Below are 25,503 nucleotides of genomic sequence, written 5' to 3' on the forward strand. Positions count from 1 at the left end.
GTCAACTAAACTTCAAGTCAAGGACCCAGGACATTAAAGCTAATTTAGATTGGGATCACAACTCTTACATTGAGATGTGTGGTGTAAAAATACTGTTTGATAATTACTACAAAACAGAACCCATGGGCATATTATGTATGCCTAGGGAAAATAACATATGGTTGTCTGGTAAAAATAAATCACTAAAACATATTGTAACTCTCGAGGGGGGAAAAAACAAAAAACATATTTTGTGAAATAAATAGCGATAAATGCCTACTCACCTGTTAAATGTAAGTATCAACATGGCAGTCTAATAATATAAATAACAAAAGCTGCCATGATGCAAAACAACCAATCAATTGTCCATTTTTGTTTGGACGAACAAGCTGTGTTGCAAGAGACGTGCGAATGGTGCATTGGCACAGGGCCTCTCGTCTGTGGGGAGTCCTACCTTCTGTGTCTGGGCCCTTTTTCAGAAAACACAAGCATAATTCAGACAATGCACCTTTTGGATAGCTAGCACGCATCCTTTCATTGTGTTCAGTGGCAGCACACATTCTGCTGCTTGTGACATACGCAGTCAAATCCTGTGTTAATTCACCCATTTGTAAATGCTCAGAGTGAAGTTAATACTGAGGTTTTACAGTGTACCTTCTGCTAGATGTCATTTGGTGCACAGTAAACCATTTTCCTTAGAGCTTTTGCTGAGATGAGTATGAGGACAAATGTTCTCCTGCTACTCTATTGTGATGCTTGCTTGTCTATTATGTCTGTATCTTGTTACTGGCTCCTGTAATGACCCATTTCACCTCGGGGGATCAATCAAGTTTCGTTCAAGTTGTGTAACTCAAAAGGAGTTAGTTTCAAAGTATGTAATACTAGCTAAAATATTGTGTTGTTTGCTGAGCTTGTAGCGGTAGTTAAAGCTGCAGCCCGTAACTTTCATGTCCTACCTGCTGTTTGAACTGGTCTCCCAAATGTGGGAGACAGAGTTCAAATTCAAATAATTATCAATTCAAATGAAATCAAAAAGCTCTTGTTCCAAGACGGAATCACACTTGGCCAGGGGAGATATAGTGCTTATGAGCTTCAGGTAGTACTACTACATGAACGAACCACTACTACATGAACCACTGCAAGTGTGCTAGGTTTATTGCGACCTGACGGTCGCAAGTTACTATGAAAAGCTCCACCGGCTGTCTGTCTGTCTGTCTGTCCGTCTGTCACGTCACACTTTTGCCCTACTCTTACAGTATCTCCGGCACTGTTGCCCCTATCGATGCCAAACTTTGCATTCCTTGGATGGCAACTTACAACCTCCACCCTCATTTCTCACATGGCCCTCTTCTAGCGCCACCATCAGGCAGATTTTTTCAAAACCCATTTTTGGACAAAGCGGTACACAGTATCTCTAAAGTCATGTTATTAACATGGATCTGTCCAATTCCCCATATTCCCTCCTGATTGGCTACGATTGCCTTCTAAAGTTTGTGTATGCGGCCTGACGGTCGCTTATCTCCCGATTAGGGAGTCTTACTGGTTATATTAACATACTGTACTCTGCTGAATTGCACCTTTTAAAATGTTCTTTGCATCTTTGTCTCTCAACTCTCCACTGGGCTTATAAGTGGTACATTATTCACTCATCTGAATATCCAAAAGCCGAATGTCATGTGTCATTATGTTAAGCTGTTACAGTTTCATAGAGATGTTGCATCAAAATAAGATGATTAACGTCAATTCATTAAGCTGTGATAATTTGGCTTCCTTGGCAAATTCCTTCTGTTAATTATCAGCCCAATTATCCTGTCCATTCAAGCTTGGAGGTATACGTGCCCCACCAGATTTTTGATAGCTGGATTATTTTTTTACCTTTTCATTTCATTTTATTACTCCCTATGGTATTGACTTCTTTCAGAAGTTGGTACGCAACAGCAGGAGGCAATGGCTTAATGGCCAAAAGCTTCCACTATATCTGTGGGGTACTTCAGAAGCTCTGAAAGAGTAATAAAGTGGATGTCATGTCAATTCCTCACTTAACCTACGTGTCGAGTGCAGTCGCATAAATAAATCATACTGGAAACCAAATTAGTTGAAGCCTACTGTAGCTAGCTAACTACCTGCTTAGCAGCAATGGGGATTCACAAATATATTTGAAAGATATTTTTATATAAAAAAGAATTGTGGACACTGTGTTGTGATTGGTTGAATACCCTTCCAGTCTGAAGAGCAGATTGCAGCCTCCTGTTCTCAACTTCTGCTGGGCAGAATTACCTTTGAAGATTGTAAAAGAGATAGTTTGGCTCACGAGAGAAGAGGATTAATAAGTTTAGATGCCTTTAAAGGGCCCTAACAAATGCACAGACCTGGTTGGTTTTTTAAAGGTGGCCTTACACTAGCAGATAATCAGGGCATTTAACAACCCTCCCGAGTATCGGGCTGGCTGCGTCTGGATCAGGGGCGATTCTCTGGCATTAATGTCGTCTAGTGTGAGTGAGGGTTCAAAGATCCAATCTTAACCCTGCCGAGTTGCTCGGAGGATGGTCGGAGCCGCCCGACACTTTTCAAAAATGTTTGATTTATCTGGATCGCTATTCGCTACTGATATGGAACATCACAGCGAGCGACCGCTGATCTGAACTTCTCCCCCTCTCCCTCTCTCTCTCTCTCCCTCTCCCTCTCTCTCTCTCTCCCCCTCTCTCTCTATCTTTCTCTCTCTCTCTCTCACACACACACACACACACACACACACACACACACACACACACACACACACACACACACATACACACACACACACACAGAAGGCGCTGGACAGACTTGGTGATGTCAGAACAGGTCAGCTATATCCTTCTGCTGAGCTGGGATCAGGTGTCATTGTGATGTCAGAAGAGTGACAGACATGAGCTGGAGGTTTTCATACTAAGTAGCGACCTATGGTCGCAATTAGTTACACTTAAAATTGTACACTTAATTTGAGAAACACAGCCATATACTTAACTTATGATAGCAAGATAGTTGAGGCTAATCCGGTCGTCGGTGTTAGCCCTGTAGCTCGCTAACTGTATTTGAGATTTTAGATAGCATAGCATGGCATCCTTTAAGAAGAGCTGTGTGATTCTTCAAAAATAATTAGAGCCCCAGCCATATCCTCAGTCAGAAGGTAGATAGTGCAAGAGGTAGGTTATCTTAGGTGAGATTTATAGTGATTTGAAGGAGGCTGAGCAGTTTAGAAAATCGGTTTCCGCTGCCCTGTCTGAGCTTTTTGAGCAGACACTGCTCTGTGATGTCAGCACAGTCTCATTTGTACTCATGCTGCTTTCTGTGCATTGTGTTTGAAAATACAGCTATTACCATGTTGACAGGTTCCTTTCATCTGTGGGTTTATGTTCTCTAAATGTATTATTTCTAGCAGGCCGACAGGCAGAGATTCGATTGTCGCCCGTGTGTCCATGTGTGTGTGTGTGTGGTGACCAGGGATGTGCTGGCCATTGGGCAAAGCGGGACAACTCCCGAACGGCCGGTTCATTCCCGGCCGGTCCAGACCGGCCATTAGGAAAAAAATGTCGGGCAGAAACCTTGTATCTCCAAGTTTCAAATTTGTACATTTTTCGCAAAGCAAAGCCCTGCTTCATCATACAAGGCCGTCGCACAAAAGTAGTGAAAACAGCAGATCTACAAGCACACAACGCCTCGCGGTGCGAGGCATTGTGTGCTTGTGCGTTGTGTGCTTGTGTGCTTGTAGATAGTTTAAATAATTTTTAAAAGGATAAATACAAAACGAACGGTTTTGGACATACAAGGTTTCCACCCGACAACGATGAAATATAACTCATGTAATTGGCCCACTGGCTTTTTGAGTAGCAGCAGCGCTATAGAGAGAGATCTCTCTCTATAGCGCGCAATGAGGGCCTCTCCAACTCTTTTTCCCGGGCTGAATCAGGGGCCCAGCATGTCCCTGGTGGTGACTGTGCACAGCTAATCTTGGACGCCACTGGACTGATCAGTGTCAAACTTTGCATTCAAACACCCAGTAGGCCAAGGAAGTCACTCCATCAGATCTTCTGAATCAGCTTCATGGTGGCGCTATAAAGTCACTTTATGTTTTGCCGCATAACTATTCAACAGTAGCACCTTTTCCCCCCTTGGATCATAACAACTTTAAAGTTGCACATTATGTCATAGAAATGTCATAAAAAAGCTTATTTGCGTTCTGGCAGCTGCAACCCACAACTTACACAGCCCTGGATAGGCAACCCAGCTTGGTGGAGATATACACTCGGCAGAGTGCCCTTTTCTAGTATGCATTGTGGATAATAAGGTAGTATTTTTAAACAAATGTATGCCCTTTAAGATATTTGGGTGAAGCTATAGCAGACAGCTCCTTTTTTCTTAAAAAAAAGTGTAGAAGTTATTGTAGAAGTGAGTGAATAAGTGTGTAATATTCTATAAATAATTGACTTGGAAACCTCTACATAAAATAAACAATATTGTGGTGTCCCAAGCTGTTAAGGCTGGCAAAGACTTTCCAGCATACCTTGGGGCGTGTTTGGCATTTGTTATTGTTTTATTGACGTGTACTTAAGTTGTTATTTGCTGGGGTATTGCGTTTGGGGGAAGGTTTATGTGTTATGTTTCTTTGTTGTCATTCATGACTACAGTATACAGTAGTATGTGTGTTTTTGGTTAAGCACCTCCGTCCCTTCAGTGGTTTGGTGTTATGTGGGCCTGTATCATGAATAAAAGTGTGTTCCATTCTAAAATCAGTAATTACAATATTTACCCTAATATAAAGTGTGAGATTACTGAGCCACAAAAAACGGATTCAGTGAAGTTTTAAAATAATAATAATCCCCCCCCCCCAAGACTAAAAAGAATAAACTATAAACAGTAATGGAGTGATGGACTGAGACTATAACTGTGGTGTTTTTAACTAGGTATACATTAATAGCTACAGTATTCTTTGTGTGCTTTAAAAACATTGATAATCGTCCCCACAATGACAAAACTGCAAGTTTTGATGTCTATGTAAGTAAACAGTCTCCTTTTTTCATCTGCCTTCAAGTCAGTTTTAGTTAAAAACATTGAACGTTGGGGACTATTTTTCTACCCAATTTTGTGCTTGTGGCAAGCAGGGGCGAGATAATGCATTGGTCAGAAGATGGAGAGAGAGACAAAGATTGTTCCTGAATAGACAACAAAAAGCACCTGAATCCAAATGACCTTTCTGCTACTTGTGAGTTGGCCACTAATGTTATCTTTTAAGCTTTTTATTGTCTCCACCAGCTGAAGGCATAGGAAAGACTATGTTTTCGTCCCCGTCCGTCCGTCCGTCCGTCCGTCCGTCCGTCCGTCCGTCCGTGTGTGTTTGTCTGTCCGTCCGTGCATGCGTGCATGCGTGCATGCTTGCGTGCGTGCGTGCGTGCGTGCGTGCGTGCGTCCGTCCGTCTGTTACCAGCTAATCTCCGGCGCCATTGGTCCGGTCTCAGCCAAACTGTGCGCACACACTCCCTGGATGCCAATTCAGAACCTCTGCCCCATATCTTTCACATGGCCCTTTTCTAGCGCCACCATGAGGCCGATTTTTGTCAAACTCATATTTTGACAGTACTCGTTTTGTCCAAAAATCACGCACATCGGTAGACAGTATCTGATTGGCCAAGATTGGCTTCCAAAGTTTGTAGAATTGGTCAGCTTTTAACAAATGCCTCAAATCATGAGCACAGTGTGCAACTTTCATGAAATTGTGCACACACATTCTCAGGAGACAGAGAAAGAAATGCCACTACAACATTTTCAAATCAGCCTCATGGTGGCGCCATAACAGCCGATTTGTACTTTTACCTGTAACTCCACCGATCATACTTTGTACGCACACTCCCTAAACCTTTTCTCTGCATTTTTCACACCAGCTTTTTGTAGCCCCACCTGGAGGCTGACTTATATGTAAAACACATTTTTAGATATTACTCCTTCAGATTTTATCCAAAAATCACACAAATCAGTACACAGTATCTCCACAGTCATGTGATCAAGACTGATCTGTCCGATATTTCATATTCCTTCCTGATTGGCTCAGATTGGTATCCAAACTTTGCAGGATTGGTCAGTTTTGAACAAAATGCCTCAAATCATGAATGCAGCTTGCACTTTCCGTGAAATCTTCTACACACATTCCCACTAGGTCAAGGAACACAGGAATCACATTGGCCTATTATAGCGCCACCAGGAGGCCAGAATAACATTCCTGACCTGGTGGAGACCTGTGCTCGGGAGAGAACTGCTTTTAGTGGGAGCGTTTCGCTATTACTACGTGTCATCTGTTCGACACCCAACTCTAACCCTTACCCTAAACCTAACCTCCGTAGGGCGAGTCGCTAACCCTCCCGACGCTCCTTTGTCGAAATGACGGTCGTTCGAAAGAGCGAGATTTCCCCGCTTTTAGTTATTATTATCTCCAGCAGGCTGAGTGCAGGGACGGAGATTATGTTTTCACTATTGTGTGTGTGTGTGTGTGTGTGTGTGTGTGTGTGTGTGTGTGTGTGTGTGTGTGTGTGCGTGCGTGCGTGCGTGCGTGCGTGCGTGCGTGCGTGCGTGCGTGCGTGCGTGCGTGCGTGCGTGTGTGGTGTGTGAGACTATCACAGTTGATGTGTGTGCGTGTGTGTGTGGTGTGTGAGACTATCACAGTTGATGTAGCAGGTGCAGATTTAAGAAGCATTCGCAATTTCTAGGGACTGTGTGCTTCATTACGATCGCAAGCGTGTATTAAGAAGGCGCTGCTCACCGATGGAGTATACCGACAGCCGCCGCTGCCTGGCAGCCCTTCCCATGAGCAGCTACCGGGAAAAGAGGCGGTGTAACTACCACCCAGCTGTGGATAAAGACCCGTAGACCTTCTAGCGGTGTGTCCGCTAGCTGTGGAACAACAATGGGTGGACTTTCGGGCTCATATAGGAGCAGCTGTGTGGGAGTGGACTGGGAACAGGGACATACTGGGCCCCTGATTCAGCCCGGGAAAAAGAGTTGTAGAGGCCCTCATGGCGCGCTATAGAGAGAGATCTCTCTCACTTTTGTGCGACGGCCTTGTATGATGAAGCAGGGCTTTGCTTTGCAAAGAAATGTACAAATTTGAAACTTGGAGATACGAGGTTTTCTGCCCGACAGTGACGCCCAGCCCCCAAAATGGAACGAAGGCCGGCATTTTATTTTTATTTTTTTCCTAATGGCCGGCGTGGACCGGCCGGGAATGGACCAGCCGTTCGGGAGTTGTCCCGCTTTTCCCAATGGCCAGCACGTCCCTGACTGGGAACTTTGTTTCCTCTAGTGGTCCAGCCTGGGACATGGTTGTTAGAGGGGGTTTCAACAACTTGGAATGCCCAGAAACGAGGGCTGACAGAGTGTTTGTCTCTGCTATGATTGTCAGCCGCCATGCAGAGACACTGCTGTTTATGCCCGTGAAGGGCTGGTTGACATGACATGCTTGTTGTATCATGAGGATACATGCCTTGACTTAATGATGTAACCTTACTGCACTGTAATATTTGTGCCCTTGTATACCTTTCCTTTTGTGTGGAAATAAATCAATTGTTAAAAAAATATGTATGTAATTTTGCAAACAACACAGATCATTGTCACATTTATAGTGCATGCTACTAAGTAGACCAAGGAATTAAATCCCCCAAATGTTTTTCAAATCAGCCTCATGGTGGCACTTAACAGCCCATTTTAGTCTTGAACCACAGGTCATAGCCTCAACATTTCCTATTTTCCAAAAAAGAAAACGAAAAGTCCCAAATCATGAATTGGGGTCTTATCGACCCCACATTTGAGTCACATATTGTGGGATGGGACCTCTAAACACAGGGCCAAAAGCAATTTCACATTGACCTATTAATTCGGGGGTTCCACAATGCTAAACTGTTTACTGTTGCAGAAACATGATTTGTTTGGACACATATATTCTGGAGTCATGTAAAAAAAATGGCTGTGAAACAGCATTATGATATTCCATGCAATTTGGCTGTAATTGGTTTACAAAATTAGGCCTATTTTACAAAAATTATCATGAAATTAAAGCTAAACAAATAGAGATCACCACCTCCAAAATCGCTTTCACTCCTGACCATAGGAGCCACTGCAAATGTGAAACGTTGGACCATACATGTACGTATATTATAGAAATTGTATTATTCCCCACAGATTCCTTAGGTCTCAACAGCTGCAGGTGTTACGCTAATGCTCACATGCGCTCCATCATAGAATGCATGGTGCTTATAGGTGTGCTGGAAGGCTGTTGGATGCTTGGACACTGCAGGCTGAAAGAATGATCACTGGAAACTCTGGGCGTGACACCCATTATAAATGTGTTGCAGTTACCGCCAACTCTCTGAAGACATTAATAACTTTCACTCTGTAGTGTAGCGAATGTTTGTGAATACCTTTTCTGCGATTTATTGGCTTATTTGCAGAGAAAGGAGTGTATTTTCAACTTCAACTTAAAAGTTTATTCTCAACAAGTTTACAGGTGTAAACAGGTGTACAGGTGTGAAATGTACAGCAGCATGGAGTGTATTCAGAGTCAAATATGCCAAATGTGCACATATTACCTCATTTAAATACGTGCAAATAGCGCCGGAGCACCAAGATGCGATTTTCTTGGCAGCACAGTTAGTGGTGCATCACCATTTGCGGGTGCTTTCGATAAGTAGACCGTATATTTTTGTCTTTGTGTTTGCCTTGCTGTTGAAATACTATACTATACAAATAAACATGCCTTGCCTACACCCAACAAGAAAAGAGTAAAGACGACACTTATCAGTTTATTTTTGCCATTCTTCCCCCTTTCCTCCCAATTTAGTCATGCCAATTTCCTGATTTTCCCTCACATTTTTGTATAAATCTTGTCTCTGCTAAACCCTACTGGTTGGTCTTCAGACTGGTTGGTATTGAAATCACATGCCTGCGCTCATAAACATGGAATCTGCCACTTCTTTTCACCTGCCAGTGAGAAGCTTCACCGGGTGGACGTAGCACATGCAGAGTGTTATGATCTTGGCCTAGGGGTGCCAGAGACCACAACAAAAAAGGGGGAGACGCAGTCAAACAAAGTTTAAATAATATTTATTAAAGAATGAAGTCAAAATAACCAACCTATAACTAAACAGATGAGGTGTGTAATCAGTAAAGTCAGTAATGAAGTGCTGTATGGATGCATGGATCGTGTAGTGTCTTATGTGTTAACCAAAGTGTTGAGAGGTGTGCAGGGGAAGAAAGCAAGAGGGGATCTGCCACAGGACTGGGGAGCAGAGCTTTATAGGGCGTTGGCACCCGGGCCCAGGTGCCTGCCAATTTAGTTAACGGCCACCAATGAACGGCTCCCCAAGTCCTGTGTGAAGAAAAGGAGAACACCAAATTAGTACCCAAAGCAAAGACATAGAACCTCACCATACTACCTATAATCCTCATAGTGAGGGGACCGTCACACCCCCCCCCATAAAGACGGGGTCCCAAAGGGATCACCGGAACAAGCTTTAAATATTAAATAGATGAAATACTCAATATAAATACTAAATATACTACCTCCTGTATACTACCCATACCCACTCTACCAATGGCCAACCTCCCGCCCTGTCGTAGGCCTTCATCCCAGCAACTGGATACAAAAGCACGAAGCATTTAAGAGCTTAAAGACCACGGCAGGACCCCAGAGAGAACGTCCACTGCGCAAGGCCACGAACCTCACGTTTGAGCACTGCATAGGGAGAACACAGAACAGGTCACTGATCAGTAGAAACAACATATAACAGGCCACAAAACTGTCCCTCCAATGGCTAACCCCCCTATCACCAGCCACCACCCCAGCAATTGATGCATCTAAGGGCTGCGTGACTGGCCAAGAGGGCCACTGGAGCCTATCTCCATTACTTTACAGTGTTTTATTTTAAAGAGTACCACCCAAATCTGGCCTGGCCCCTGTAGAAATTTAGACATCGCATCATGTCCAACAAAGAGTACCAACCATGTCTGGCTTGGTCCCTGCAGAAATTCAGGCATCGCATCATGCCCAACAAAGAAATACAGGCATCGCATCATGCCCAACAAAGAAATACAGGCATCGCATCATGCCCAACAAAGAGATACAGGCATCGCATCATGCCCAACAAAGAGATACAGGCATCGCATCATGCCCAACAAAGAGTACCAACCACGTCTGGCATGGACCCTGTAGAAATTCAGAAATCAAAGTAGGGTTAAGCCCACCCGAAATCCATACATCAAAGTGGGGTTATAACTACCAGTAAGTATAACGAAGCCCACCCTGACCATGTCAACGCATTCCCCCGCCTCGAAAACTGACGTACCTGGTGGAGATCTCCGGATACCTCCGCCCCCACCTCCCAGCCGTTCAGCCCGGCGGATGGGCTGTATACCCAATTCACAAATGAATGCCTTAACACACAAAGATCGGTATAACACCCAATCTGTGCTGCTGTACCTGCAATTTAGTTTCAGTGTCCACTTCAGTTTTTAAGTGTCCGTTTTTCAACCGCCTACTGAGTATCTAGCCTCACTTTTTCCTGATCAGCTTGTAACTTAATTAGCACCATCATCAATTATTTTTTCCTCAACCGTTAACCCTGCAGGGGCCAACACCCTAGGTGCAGTAGGCACCATGCAGCACCTAATACAGGAGGAGAATGAGAAGAAATCCTCCAGAATAGCTTTAGAAAAACAACGCTCTCTCGAACGTCGGGAATGGTCAAATTATTAGCAAATAGCATTACTAACAAACCGCACCCATATACCAAAATACCACCCAATATCTACTTTAACCTTAACTCCACCTTGCCACACCATTCTGCCCACAATCTCAGCAACCTCGAGCTCAGGAGCAATTTAAGAGACCGAAAACAGCCTGGCCTATAATGGAGAAAAAAGAAAACAGGAGACATCTTAGATACAAAAGCAACACAGGTAATGCAACCATTTACGGGACTACACACTATAGGATCAGCAGTGATGTAAACTATATATCTAATTACACCAACACCAACAGGACTTATTGTACTCACATACAGACCTGCATTTCACCCAAAACAGCTGACCAATTATCACAGCTTAACCCTATGGGCAGCTATCTTCAGCCGCGCACCAAACATGTTCTCCCATGGCAAAAAAGAAGAACTGTGCCACGTTGTTTTACTGTACATTAAAACAAACGCACCCATGTCACCCACCAGTTGAGTTACAAATTACATTTTCTATAGGATTAAATCCCAATGTTTTAACCATATCATCAATCCCACTTCTTAAAAAAAACTACATATACAGTGCTTTTGTCAGCCAACCACATTTTCTTTTTGGCGAAATGCCACTGGCACCAAATTGTATGCTTAAAACAGTAACTTTAACAAACTGTCAATTCATGCTCTGGTCAATACATCAGCTGGTACATAACTTACTATACACAACCAAGCTCCACATTCACTCACCTCGTTTGAATGGTTGTAACTGGTGGCAACAATGCAATGACCTGGTAGAGGGTTTGTATGATTCTCTGTAGCCATCGTTTTAGCAGGGCCTGCTGGGGGGGGGAAGTGTACCGAGCCTGCAACCAAATGCGCCTCAGCGCCGCCTCTCTGAGACGGGCCAGAACAACGGCCACCCATAACCCCTCCCAGCTTCAGTCTGGTGGACCACTCGTCTGGTGGACCACTCGTCTGGTGGACCGCCCGTCTGGTGGACCGCACCGTCTGGAGGGTCGCACCGCCTGGAGGGTCGCACCGTCTGGTGGACCGCATCCGTCTGGTGGACCACATCCGTCTGGAGGAACCAACCGTCTGAGGAACCAACCGTCTGAGGAACCAACCGTCTGAGGAACCAACCGTCTGAGGAACCAACCTCTGTCTGACCCTGCTTTGTGTAACCATCATGCTACAAACCACCGACCAAATCAACTCAGTTTTTCCTGCCACCTGTTGGAGATGTATTCATTTACTTAGAAACGGACAATAAGTCCTTTTTGACACTATACACTGATGTTAAAAGCCAATATTGACACAGAGGAGAACCACAGAAAATGGGCAAAAATGCATTTAACAATAAAAACAATGCCGACTGACAAAAACACCAAGCAAACCTGTTTAACAAAAATGGCCTATACTACCTATCAGCTCCTCTGAGAAAGAGTCTATGAACTCCTCTAGAGTAACCATCCTGGCTAATGTGAACTTTAACAGTCCCCCAGCTGGCAAACCAAACTTTGAATACAAAATACAAAACCAGCCAGGAACCCTTTAACTTAACCGCCGAAAACCAGGAAAAATCCACCCCACTATACCAACTTAATCCAAATAGTAATGCAACTTAACCAAATACTATAACTTAAGCAAATACTATAACACAACTTTAACCCACAACTCATATTAAATTTAACCCAAAAAGTTAACTGCATCTCCCACTTAAGTCCAGACCAAAAAGCATAATGTAGCAGTGCTTTCTGTACTCACCGGACCGTTGATCAAACAGAACAAGGGAATCCCCAGGCATGATTCCCAAACGACCTCACTCCAATTCACCAAACTACAGACCAACGAGCCATTAACCGACGCCCAAATTGGCCAGTTGACTACACACTGCAGCGCAGCACTACCAAACAAATGCAGAAGGACAAATCACTTGATTCACCAAACTTACTGCATATCAAATCAAAGTTTAGCACGAGACGAGCCCCCACTTGTTATGATCTTGGCCTAGGGGTGCCAGAGACCACAACAAAAAAGGGGGAGACGCAGTCAAACAAAGTTTAAATAATATTTATTAAAGAATGAAGTCAAAATAACCAACCTATAACTAAACAGATGAGGTGTGTAATCAGTAAAGTCAGTAATGAAGTGCTGTATGGATGCATGGATCGTGTAGTGTCTTATGTGTTAACCAAAGTGTTGAGAGGTGTGCAGGGGAAGAAAGCAAGAGGGGATCTGCCACAGGACTGGGGAGCAGAGCTTTATAGGGCGTTGGCACCCGGGCCCAGGTGCCTGCCAATTTAGTTAACGGCCACCAATGAACGGCTCCCCAAGTCCTGTGTGAAGAAAAGGAGAACACCAAATTAGTACCCAAAGCAAAGACATAGAACCTCACCATACTACCTATAATCCTCATAGTGAGGGGACCGTCACACAGAGGAACACTCTATTCCTCCTATAGTTCAACTCCCCTGCTGAGAGATACACTTGTCCAACCTGTACATGGTGCAGCAACAAATCCTAATCCAGCTTCCCACCCACAAACGCGTCCAATTGTGTTTGTTGGAACGCCCAGCCAAGCCGGATGAGCCACAGAGCATTTGAACCCCCATGGGCTCTGTGGTGGTGGGCGAACTTTACCCTTGTGTCACCCACATGCCCAACACTTTAAACAAAACACTAGCAACAGTGAACAGTCCAACATTACCAACACTATTAACAGTACAGACACTCTTACAGTACCAATACCAAGACTCCATCCGGGTGACACAGGGGTAAAGTTCCTACCCACCACCATGACTGTGGTTTGATTCCTCCACAGTGCATCCGACTTGGCTGCATGGGTGTGAAGACACAGAACAGTAGGGGGACAATAAACATTGGAAAAGATATATCTATATACTGTATATTTTTATTACTACCAATAACACTGCCAACACTCTTAACACTAACTCACATAAAACTATAAATACTAACAAAAACAGAAAATTCTTCATAAATTCAAGGCTTCATGCCATGGGGTGTGTAATTGATAGACAATCAAGTCATTTTTTGGAGTGTTGTAACTACTTATAACACTCAGCAAACAAGCACGCATATGGCCTTACCAACATCCGATTCACATTTCACACTCCAATAGTAGCACTATTCTTTTTTAAATATATATTGTTGGCCTTTTCTGCCTTTATTGGATGGTATTAGTGAAGACAGAGACAGGGAGAGAGACACGCAAGCAAAGGCTGTCAAGCTCGGGACTCGAACCTGCAACACGCTGTCAGTCAGGCTACATTGAGCCTAAGTGCCCGGTCCAGACCAATAGTAATACTATTAACACAACACTACACACTTTAACTAGCTGCACTTAAAATAAATAACACTATCTTCCTTAAGACTAAATTAATCTCCTTCCTTTTGTGTCTTTACTTCCTTTGTTTCATCTGCCATCCTTTCTTAGTCCTTCTTCATTTCTCCTGTCTCTTTGTTTTCTTCCATTCTAGCGAGCGACTGCCTATCAACACGAGTCCACACTGTTTCTTCTGGAACAGTACTGTCTAAGTTTGTTCTCAAGTTGTTTATCAGTAAGGAGAAGAGAAAGTCGAAAGGCGGGAGCCGTGTTGTTTCGTATATTGTTGTTTTGCTTCCTGAAATCAGAATTTTCAGGCTGTACTTTTCTTTCTTGTGTGCGTTATGGTGTTTATTACCTGGCTGGTACTGGTACAGCACTACACATTTTACAGACAGGTGTTATTCATTAGTGTGCTAGGCTGGTTGTGTTCATCTGGCTAAAATCAATACATTTCATAGTGTCTGCAATTGATATGGACATTGAGCTTGCATCTTGAACATTTTTCATTAGGGCCAAACGATTAATCGACTGACAGAAAATTAATCAAGTCACATTTTTTAAATGAGATTATCTGTTTAGTGATGTATCGTGTAAAAGAAAAGCATGTGCTATTTACAGCTTCCCCAATATGTGAATGCCTGTCTTCGTCCCATATTATCAACCAGTTTCAAGTGTGTTCATGCAGATAACTTGTGATGAATGAGAATTTGTGTTTTTACCGTTACGTTATTGTCTAAAATGAATAACATTCACTATGAGAATAATAATTGATATGAATTGGTTCTCTCTCAAATTGTAGAGCTTTTAAAATATTTGCACACTTTATTGTTTGCCGTGCTCTTGCTGATGATATTTTGTCCTTGTGAGCCTCGCCACTGTAGCCGCCTTTTGTGTTATCCAGATGGCAAAGTACTTTTATGATGAAGCGGCTCTGGACACATGGTCCCTTTAATGTGAAGCTACTCTAGCAAAAAACGTGCATTGCCTTTTAACATAGCCATTTTGCGTTGGCTAATTATGTAATTTTTTGACTGCAGGTTGACTAATAGCCTGGTTGTTACGACACCTGCTGGGTTTTGCAGTAAGGGGCTGTCCCAGCACCACCTGGCAGATAGCAGTGATGACTGAGCTGGAGGGATGGGGCTTTTTCTTCAGCGGCTGAGGCAGAAACCATGATAAAAGACAGACTTGAATGGCAAAGGATGCCTACAGCCTTCTGTCTGACGCAGGACCAAAAAGGAAAAAAAAGAAGAGGGGGGAAAAAAAGAGAAAATGTAAGTAAGAGTGTGGTTTGATGGAAAGCAACCACCACTAAGTAAACAGACCTGTCACATGTCAATGTGACACAACATCTGCTGGAATAATAACATGCCCCTCTCCACCCACGTCCCCCCCTCTCTTTCAGCCTGTGCACTGCTCAGGAAGATTGGATCTGTCTCGCTTCCTCTCTTTTTTGTATGCACTATTGTGTGTAGAGATATGTACGTTCTGTTGTGGTGCTGTAAGGCACGGGCCACTAGTTTTTTTTGTGTGTTTTGCAGTGTCCTAACATAGCTTCTGTAGGAATTATAAATGCTTTTTTGTGCATACTGTGATATCTTGCCATAGTTTTGTATTAACTTGTCATTTATCTTATTGCATGCAATGAAGACGTTGATATGTGCATGTCTAACCACTTAAGCCCCATATGGGAAGCCGGCTTCCCATGACCAGTCACCAAACTGTTCAGAGGTCAATAAATCAATAAGAGACTAAATCAAATTACAATTTCAATGTTGATTCTGCTACAGGGGCCCTCCAGCACATATAATCAGCTGCCATTGTATTTTTCATCCATGCATTACTCATATTACATTATTATTACAGCACTACTCTCAATAAAACATCTGTAGTTTACATAGTTTGAAATATATTTATAAGATTTTGCCTATCAATTGATGACTCCTTGATGGACAATTTCTCTATTCATTATATATGTCTCCAATGAGGTCTTGAGTCTTTTTCACTATTCAGAATGCACATTTTCCATAGGTCTTTTTCAATCCTCATTTCCCTAGTAAGTGATCACAGCATTGCAATTTGGTAAGAGAAATGTGATGTTTTACACTGCATTTGTGAATTTTCAGGGGTTAGCTTACATTTGGTGGGTCAAGAGTAGCCACAATCATTGTAGTTTTGTGTCCACAACTGTTCCAATTTGGGAATGCATTTTAGGCATTTTTCCCCTGGACTCCCCTGGGGTTCAAGTAAAGTAATATGGGAAAAAAAGAGAAATGTAATGAATTTCAATTTAAGTTTTGAAAATGACCCTTACTGTATATCCCATGAAGTCGGAGGCAAGCACAGTCCAACTTGCTGCAAGTAAACAAAATAAATCAGGTATCTAATCCCCTCATGACATCTTACACCTCCCTGTCCTCTCTCCGCTGCCACTGTGCTCTATTGATGCTGAATTTCTTTCCTTCTCCTCTCTCTCCTTGGTGTCTCAGTGGGAGTGTGCAGTAATTACGCAGTCAGACGGTGTTTACAGATGCAAAAGCGCCTTAATTTATTCCAACAGTTTGCAGTAATTCCCCGGTTTAATTTATAGCTCCTCCATGCACTGGGAACCCGAGAGTCAAGGCAAGGGGGAAGAGATAGGGAGCATACGTACATTATAAAATAGAGTACAGAGGTCTACCACTTACACTATAAAGTCTATTAGCACAAAGAGACAGACATTTATCTTATCCTGTATTTGAATATTTATTTTTTAGTTTGTGTTGTTTTTTGTTTTGTTTTTCATTCTGGGGATGGATTTCATCCTACTTCATAATGGAAAGTATGCAATGAATAAATATGGTCTTGGCAGTATTGTTTGGATATGAATACCATTTGCAAGGCTTGAATATTTACCATTGGTATAAAGTCGTGCAAAAAAGAAAGAAAAAAGAAAAAGAAATGCAGTGCCCACTAGAGAAGCTGTGCGAGGTGAGTTCCTAAGCAGCATTGTCCAAGTTGATTAACTTCAGAGTTCAGCTTGCCATTACTGTACTTTTCTAATTAAATAAAAGGCAAGAGAGTGAATGATATTTTATATGAAGATTACTTTGCAATCCTCTTCAGGACATTACTGTTCTTGGAACTGTCACACTGCGAAATCGTCAGTGTTAATTGAAGTCTGACACTGTAAACAGTGGCACAAATTACAATTAGAGCTATAGACCCGTAAAGGTCCATTTAGAAACATTTACACTCTCAGTTAAATTAACATTGAGGATTTAGCTGTAGGGCTCCTTCATCTACAGTCAGTCTTGAATATTACAATATTCAGCTACAGTACAACAGCTCGTCACTGGCTAGCGAAAATAATCAATTTTTTACGCACCTCCTTAAAGGGAGTGTAAGCCGTTCTGATTCATCACGGAATGCCACTTTCTTTTCTGGTCTTTCAAAAAGCATTTCCTCCACTGCTGTCTTGATTCAAAGGTGCCAGCAAAGTCTGGAGAGGGAGACTGTCAAGACTAAGGTAGGATCTGTCAATTGAAATGTGGTGACTGACATTGAGAAGTGGATGGCCATCCTCAGAACTGCCACATGGGCCCTTAACGACCTTGTCCAAACCAACTGAGACAGGAATATAACCCCTAATCCAACTCCTACTGGGGTGGCAGTGGCTCAGGGGTAGAGTGGCCGGATGTGGAACAGCGAGGTTCCCAGTTCGATCCTGGGCTCCCCCAGAGATAGTGTCGAAGTATCCTTGAGCAAGACTCTGAACCCCTAATTGCTCTTGATGTGCAGGTTGGTGCCTTGCATGGTTTCCTCCGCCATCGTGAATGAATGTGTGTGTGAATGGGTGAATGTAATGCACAATCTATGTAAAGCAAGTGCTATAAGCACAATTCTTTTCATCATGGTGAAGGTACCCAAGGAAGGCAATAACCTTCAGAGCTGTAGCATCTGGCATGGTACCCCACTCTCTTCTGTACCCCATCAGTGAATTTCATTGCTTGTACTCCTTGGTAGGAATTGATTCTGCTGTTGACAATGAGCTGAGACGGAGAGAAAGGCAATGAAGATCAAAGCAAAATATAATGGAAATATTGATCCAAGTGAATTGATTTGCCCATTCATACCACTCACACTGAGCCCCCTTGAAACCTTCCAAGAAATATTTCTTTAGGGAAAGATATCCTGTCTGATTAACTTATTGCATTTTCTATCATCCTTTTTTACGCTACTGCAGTATTATTGTTACGAATTTGTATTTACATATTGATTTACTTGTTTTCATTTAATCTCTTGCTTGTAGCACTTTGAGATGAGGGTTTTAATGGATCATGAATACATTGCCTAGTTATTAAACATACACAGATTTCTTTGTTCCCTCTCTGTTTCTATACTGCTCTGCCAGCCTCCCCTTTCTTTGTTAATGTATGGTATACGTAGGTGACAGGTGGAACAAACAGCGGCAGGGTAAAACACGCCAATCGATGCTGTAAACAACAGCGAAAAGAGACGGCAGAAACAGCCATTGTTGGCAGCTGAGAGATGTACTACGAGAAATGGGTGAAGGCGGGAAGGAGTTCATTTTTCATTCCGGGCTTTAATATCTCATTTTCCTGTCAGTTCAATCAGCAGAAGCGTACACCCATTCTGGCACTAACACATTCATTTGGTTATGCTTAATTTATGCACAATCATACATGGCCGTGTCGCTCGCCGAAAATAGTCAAAAATGCCTGATGGCACATCGGCTAATTTCGCCATGGAATGCAGGCGCAAAGATGTACTGTAGGCCCATAAATCAGTCTTTACGGATCAGTTTGAAGGGCTGAGCAATCTGTTCCAGAACCGGGTGTTAATTATAAATGTACGACTAGAACCGTATACATATAAATGTGATGACCTGATGATTTGTTATTCCTAACCTTTCGGCTTGTTTTCTCTCTGCTTGTGTGAGAATTAATCCTATTTATATCCAATGCCACACTGGCATTGGTCTAATCTATTATGTCTGTCCTTGTTTCTCCTACCTGCCTAAACACTCCTGGGAGTTATTGTCAGCCTGGATAGCGATACTTGAAGTTGGAGTGGAGGCTGCTGTTGTTGAGTCAGCACTTACTTACTGTACGGTACATGCCCACCTTTATGGAGCCATTACGCAGTGGGAATTACATTGGGACAATATTGCAAGGTACTTCCAGGAGAACAATACATATACTTAAATCTACATCCTGATTAATATGAGTTATTCAGAGAGAGAGCGGGAGATAGAGATTTTCTGGGATCCGTTTAAACATTGGCTGCACAACATCTGAAATTGGATATTGATATTTGATATCGATGTTGATGTTATCTTTAGCTCAAAGTTGACATTGTGGCCTGAGGTTGGCGCTAGAGGAAAGGTCATGGGTCGACCACAATAAGTAGGGTTCATCCTCGCGGGGCACATTCCGTTTAATGGTAATCCAATTATATTGTGAGATATTGTGTGTGCAATACAAAATTCTTACCCGAGGGAAGCACTAGAGCAAAGGCCATTCAGTCACCAAAATAAGTGGGGGCCTTCCCCCGGGGAGTATGAATGCAGTCCACAAGTTTCATGGCAATCCACCCATTAGATTTTGATATACACCATATGACAAAAAGTCAGTGGACATCCTTTCTAATTAAGGGTCCAAGCAGAGATGCTGCTGGAATCCTATTGTAGCAGTCTAAGAATCAGAAAACATAACAGCTACATTTCATGAACTTGTCAGATCGGTTGCAAATCTCATCCACAACTCAGACAAGACAAATTATATCGATTGGACAAATGGTTGTGCTATAAAATGTCTTTGCCTCTAACCAGAGACAGTAGAGTAGACGAAACCGATAAGCAAAACAATAACCTGTAGAGTCATTTTCTATAGGTTTCATACCATTGAGTATTGAGTATATTTGCTCTAACTTTTAAATATCAAGTCTCGCAAACAAAATTCCAGACAAATCTATCCATATCTACCAGACGCATTGGAGCGTATAATTGAACCCAGATAGATTTTCTGCCATTTAGAATTTTAATTATTAGTTTGTTAGTTAGTTATTTCATATTTTTTTCACTCATCCTTAGGCCTTCGACACATTTTTTAGCAAACATATTTTTGTAGTACTATATATCTTTCTTCCTAAAAGTATTAGGGAACGTAAGAGCAGAATTTCCCAAACTTGGCAGATACCGGTAGGTTGGTAATCTCACCCACTACTTACCAACTGGGGAATGAAGGGACAGAGGAAGCTACGGGGAGCTTTCTACAATACAGGGTACAACTTGAAGTGAAAGATCTTTTGGAGGCCCTTCAACGTGTAATTCCAATTTGGTGTTGATTTGATGCTGCCTGCATTCATATACAGTATATTACATTATTTGTATAAGAGAACACATCTCACTAGTCTCACATTTTAAATGTCAAAAAGCAAATGGTGAATACAAAATGTAATCATTAAAAAAAAAGCAGTTTGACGCTCATTGTCAGATGACTGCCCAAATCATCTGTTCCGTATTTGATTAAGAAATCATGTTTCTGTAACAAACAGTGAAAAAACAATTGTCAAAGTTTGATGCTGACCGTTCCATTGTTTTGTGAGATCATCTCTAGATTCACAGACTGACAGACAGACAGACAGACAGACAGACAGACAGACAGACAGACAGACAGACAGACAGACAGACAGATAGTCCCTGGCATTCGGCCTGGCTAAGATTTGAAAAAAACAAGAAAAAAAAAAGAAAAAAACATGAGCATTCCTTGGAAAGTAGTTGTCCAATTTGTGAGGTAAGCTAGATTCAAATCTTTTTGTAGTAGAGAACGGTGCAGCATAGCTTTAAGCATGTTTCTCAAATTAATTTCTCACAGCGGGAATTGATATGAGATGCAATTTTGTGGTCTCAGAGTATAATGTCAACCTTGTTGAATGAATAATGTGTTATTGGTTTTGTAGCTGCCCTGGGATAGCTTTTCTACAAACAAATGTGACTGTCCTTGTCATAAAAGGGACAAGAACCGACAGATAAAGAGATCTCCCTATATGGGTATAAAGATGACACAGGTATACAGGCCTGGCACCAGGACTCAATGGCTTAGGGGGCCTTGAGCTTAAGTGAAGGTTGCGACCATATGCAAATGTGTTTCAAGCAAGTCGCCTTTGTTTTCGAGTATTCTGTAAAACCTGTCCGATAAGACACAACAATGGACATGTATGTCCATTAGGCTATGGTAACTTATTAGGGCCTGCTTCATACTGCATTCATGCATTTTTATGTTTTCTGTGCCAGTATATTAAGAATAAGAAAAGAGGAAGTAGATACAGTATTTCAGTATCTTCTACAAGGGTAATTGGCATGGAAGCATCTTTGTAGGAAGAGTACTTGAGGCAGGCTGGCAAGGTGAAGTGTTTACTTTAAGGTATGTATGAATGAAAGGTTTTTGCTTTTGTTTTGAGCACCCGACTGATAAGAAATAATTCACCTTGATTGGACAATCAAGGTGAATTATTTCTTACCAGTTCATCTTCTCCATCATCATTCACTTCAAACATCTTGTGCTCGAAATGAATGATGATGGAGAAGATGGAAGATGGACACAATAAAGGTGAATTATTTATTTGGGGTAAGACAACATCCACTCAAGACCCAGAAATGGTTTCAAATGGATGGATGAACTACACTCAGAACTCATCTGTTGAGCTCTTGTATGTTGCAGAGCTACCTAGCTCCATGGTGAAAAATCACACCCGTGTGAACTGAGCGGTGGTTTACCCACAGCACCCTCTTACCCACCAACCCCCCCCCCCCCTGTGTGTGTGTGTGTGTGTGTGTGTGTGTGTGTGTGTGTGCGCGCGTGTGTGTGTGTGTGTGCCTGGCCTGGCCTGAAAACAGCGCCCCTCCCTTAACATGTGTGGTCATAAAAGGTACTGTAGGGCAGGCTACATACAGACCCACCCACATACACGGATACACGGATACACACACGGCCACTCTATGGAGACGGTGTGACCACCGCTCAAAAAAGAAATGGCTGTTGAATATCACTGCCCTACAGTATATATGGGCACAAAATGAACACAGCCGAAAAGATACTCTGACAAAGCCCCCGACGCTATGACTCAGACATATTGTTCGGATCAGTGGTGCGAGAGGTGTGAGGGCTGCATAGCCCGGCCCTATTGTATATATACAGTATATCCTATCCTATATTAAAATTGGCTTAACCCATTCAGAACGGGTACACTATACTGTGTATCATTATTTTATGCTTTAACTATTGAAAAATAGCAGATATACAAGCTCACAGCGCGGCACCAAGTGCCGCGCTGCGAGCTTGTAGACTCTGCTTGTAGATCTGAAAATTAGAATTTTGACCCGATTCTATAAGTGTCTTTTGAATCCTTCTAAGGTTTTTTGAAAAACCGACGTTTCTATGTCAGCAATCTGGCCAGCCATCGTCAAAGAAAAGGTCCTTTTCACTTAACTGGAGCTCGGTTAGTCTGTTCTTGAGAGACTACTATCAAATCAACTGTTTGTAACTCAAAAACTTGAGTTACAAACGTTCGCTTTAAAAATACATATATTCAAAGATTTGCACACATTTTCACGACTTTTTCAAAAATAGCAGATCTACAAGCTCGCAGCGCGGCACTCGGTGCCGCGCTGTGAGCTTGTATATCTGCTATTTTTCACTGGTTAAAGCATTCAATAATTCTAGGCCTAGATTGGCTTAAGGGAGGACCAGCCGGCCAGCCGGCGGACCACATCGTCACGCTCACGGCACCATGACTCAGCCATAACCATAATAAGGAGTTTCCTATGCACGTACGCCTAAATATGGAGTGTGTTGTCTAACCTCAATGTGTCTTTATGGGATCAGGAGCAAACAAATCAGTCATCTATGGGCACAAAGGGGGCATGTACATATATGGGTATTGGGCATAGGCTATGATGATATCAGGGTCCATTTGGGCATAAAAGGGACAAGGACTGAAAGATACAGAGATTTCCATATATGGGCATATTTGGTTGGATCGGCGGCACGACGTAGCTCTAGTAGTAAATACCGGTATATGAGGAGCCCACACCGGGAGGATGTAGCACCTCTGTCTACTCTCCTCTCCTCCCATTCAACACTCCCAGGTGCCACCTTAGCCCATAGTAGTACATGCAGCGACAAAAATCCCCACTGTCCGGTTTGCCTCCACCATAATTATACAGACCAATTGTTTGTATACAGTCTATACTCAATAGACATGCGTGCCCAGGGGTAGGCAACGGTTATTATCAAAAGAGACATTGGTAGCACTTTAAACTAAGGTGCTGTTAATAAACATTTATTAACATTTATAAAGATCATTTATTAATGTTAATAAATATATGTATAAGAAGCTTATTAATGTTTGTAAGCAATCTAACAAACATTTATTAATAGTTGAGAGGATGTTAATAAGACAATTAATAACCGTTAATAGGCGATTTATAAGACGCTTATTAACCTTATTACTTGTTTATAAACATTTGTAAGGCATTCAAAAAGTTAATAGTAGGTTTATAAGACATTTATTAACTGTTAATTGCTTATTTATAAGACACTTGGAAAAACGTTTTCATTTTTCTAAAACGTTTTTAAGGAATATAATAAACATTCATAAATTGTTAATAACCATTAATAAAAGTTAATAAGATATTTACATAGCATTAATTAACAGTTTAATAGATGTTAATAAGATATTTACACAGCATTAACTAACCGTTATTAGTTTACTGAACCGTTGGTAAGGGAACTAATAAACATTAATACATTGATAATAATGTATTAAGGTAACTAAAAAAGGGTCTTATAAACAGTAACAAACCCTTATAAGACGCTTGAAAAACCACATTTATTCTTAATAAATGTTTATAAGGAATTTATAAATCATTAATAATATTTATTAAATGTTAACACATGTTAATAAGATGTTCATAAAGCTTTACTTAACCGTTAATAAGTTACCCTAAGTTAACCTAACCGTTGGTAAAGGATCTAATGAAAATTAATAGAACTGTTTATAATATATTATTAAACTGATAATAGGGTATGAACAAGTCTTATGCACTTGGTTTAAAGAGGAACGGTCATTTATTAACTAGAAAACAGACTTACAAACATCAACAACTTGTTAACAATGTATTTATTAACACTTAAATAGGCAGGAAGTGGGAACAGTCATCTATGAACATTTGTAAACCACTTATAAGAACTAAACAGTGTCTATTAACATTAACAAATTGGTAATGTTGGCACTTATTAACACGTTATTAGACATTTAGCAGGTACTTGGTTTAAAGTGGGGACAGTCATCTATAAGCATTTATATAGGCTTTAAAAACACCTAAACAGAGTCTTATTAACATTAACCAATTGTTAACAATGCACTTATTGACGCGTTAATAGGCATTTTGCAGGTACTTGGTTTAAAGTGGGAACAGTCATCTATAAACATTTATAAACAACTAAACAGTGTCTTATTACCATTAACAGACTGTTAACAATGCACCTATTGACGTGTTAATAGGCATTTTGCAGGTACTTGGTTTAAAGTGGGAACAGTCATCTATAAACATTTTTAAACAACAAAATAGTGTCTTATTAACATTAACAGACTGTTAACAATGCACCTATTAACGTGTTAATAGGCATGTTGAAGGTACTTGGTTTAAAGTGGGAACAGTCATCTCTAAACATTTATAAACCACTTATAAGAACTAAACAGAGTCTATTAACGTTAACAAATTGTTAATGTAGGCACCTATCAACACGTTAATAGACATTTTGCAGGTACTTGGTTTAAAGTGGGAACATTCATCTATAAACATTTTTAAACAACAAAACAGTGTCTCATTAACATTAAAAGACTGTTAACAATGCACCTATCAACGTGTTAATAGGCATTTTGCAGGTAGTTGGTTTAAAGTGGGAACAGTAATCTATAAACATTAATAAACACATTATAAGAACTAAACAGTGTCTTAATAACATTAACAAATTGTTAAAAAGGCACTTATTGACGCGTCAATAAGCATTTCGCATGTACTTGGTTTAAAGTCTAATGTTAATCATCTGTAAACATTTTTAGCCCCTTTAACAACAACTAAACAGTGTCTTATTAACATTAACACATTAATAACAAATCACTTAACACGTTAATATGCATTTTGCAGGTACTTGGTTTAAAGTGGGAACATTCATCTATAAACATTTATAAACAACTAAACAGTGTCTTATTACCATTAACAGACTGTTAACAATGCACATATTGACGTGTTAATAGGCATTTTGCAGGTAGTTGGTTTAAAGTGGGAACAGTAATCTATAAACATTAATAACCACATTATAAGAGCTAAACAGTGTCTTAATAACATTAACAAATTGTTAA

This window comes from Nannobrachium achirus (assembly GCF_963921795.1).
Source record: "Nannobrachium achirus genome assembly, chromosome: 19".
NCBI classification, from domain to species: Eukaryota; Metazoa; Chordata; class Actinopteri; order Myctophiformes; family Myctophidae; genus Nannobrachium; species Nannobrachium achirus.